General features: G+C 42.6%; 1 protein-coding gene across 3 annotated transcripts in view; it reads left to right on the forward strand.

Moving 5' to 3' along the window:
* Positions 1 to 1,651, forward strand: part of LOC107584332 (junctophilin-1-like) — a 32,030-nt gene that overhangs the window by 11,057 nt on the left and 19,322 nt on the right. The gene's annotated exons all lie outside the window — the stretch shown is intronic.

The following is a 1,651-nucleotide window of genomic DNA, read 5'->3' on the forward strand; positions in this document are numbered from 1 at the left end:
TCTTCCATTCCTTCTCGATCTCGGTATGGAGATCAGGAAGGAAAGGAAGGCTCACCTGAGCACCTGAGACCTCGCAACGTCACTTCCTTAGTCCGCTTCCACGGCAAGTCAAGCCTCGCCGTGGCGCGATCCATAACCTCTAAGAGCTCATCATATGCAGGGCAGGAGGATTGAGAAGGCTTAGCCTCAGCTTCTTCGCTCTCTTCATCCATTTCCTGCTCTTCCTGGGCTGAACCCAGCAGAGCACTGGCCCCTGGATCAGATGATGTTAAAGAGAGAACATCATCCTCCAGCGGCTGTCTCTCGCCCGTCGCCGATAAGCGCGAGAGGGAAAGCCCCTCTTTAAACTCATCGGCCAGGTCCACCTGAGATCCCCACGAGCTCATTCTCCTCCGTCCCTCAGCAGCGGCGGGTCCTGAACCGCGGGAAGCAGATGGCTGCCCCTCTTTATTCAAAAAAAGAGACAAACGAGAACAGAGCTTTTTCATTGGAAAAGGCTCACAATGCACGCAGATTGCCCCCTCGAGGACATCGCGTGCGTGCTCTTCGTCCCAAACAAACAACACATAGATCGTGTGTGTCATCTGGTGTCAAATAGCGATGACACGAATGCACACACCTTCTAAATGCTCTGCTAGTGCTCGCCATAATGAATAGAGATAGCTCTGACTTTTTCCTTGGAAATGCACGCTTCAAACAGAACAGTCAATGAAGATGAAGAAGAGAATGATGTATACTATAGTCGCACCGGTAGTGACGTCATGGCTGTCGCCGGCCAACGAGTTGGTGTTTTTTCAATGTATGCTTCAGACACGGGTCACGATGAGGTGTTCCCCATAGCGACCCCTAGAGGACGCAGTTCGAAGTTCGCATGAAAGGGAACTTACTTACCCCCAAACTTTTGAACAGTAGTGTATGTTGAACTAGGGGTGTGCGATATATATCGTCTGAGATAATATTGTAATTGTTGTTTTAACGATGTGTGATTTGACATTATCGAGTATTTTGCAAAAAACATTAAAAATATCCCTGAGCACACGCATACATTACGTGAAGTCTAGACTAGTGCGTGTGCGCGTTTAGTGTGTTTTCTTTCACTGCATGATTCAGTCTATTAAAATGCATTTAGAATGATCACAAATTCAAGACATGATGGCAGAAAATGTGTATATTTATACCACTTCATATAGTTATTCAATTTCACACAAAGAGTGCCGTTTTTCTCCAAAAATTACCTTGATTACAAATGTGACATTGAATTCAATAAACAATAAGTTAATTAAGAGACTTATGTTTTAGACACCATATTGCTTGTTTTTGCTCTATTTCGCCAACAAAAATCATTCCGAATACAGCCACAATGCTGTTTTGTGTCTCTGAGCAACATGATGGTGTTTCGTTCTAGAATGAATCAACCGTTTAAATGATTCGGTTCAATCGCAATGACTCACTTATTAACAGTGATTTGCTGCCACCTGCTGGCGGTTTTAATTTCATTTTCGGCTTTTTCTTTCTATTCTTTTTTTTTTTTTTTTTTCATGTTTTAAATAATTTCAAATATCAGTATTCAACGTTTTATGTTTAATATATCAAAACATTATTTATGCATTTGTAGTTGCAGGTTAAATGCATTCATGTCTTGCATTAAACA

This window comes from Sinocyclocheilus grahami, unplaced genomic scaffold (genome assembly GCF_001515645.1).
Source record: "Sinocyclocheilus grahami isolate Dianchi unplaced genomic scaffold, SAMN03320097.WGS_v1.1 scaffold5.1, whole genome shotgun sequence".
Lineage (NCBI taxonomy): Eukaryota > Metazoa > Chordata > Actinopteri > Cypriniformes > Cyprinidae > Sinocyclocheilus > Sinocyclocheilus grahami.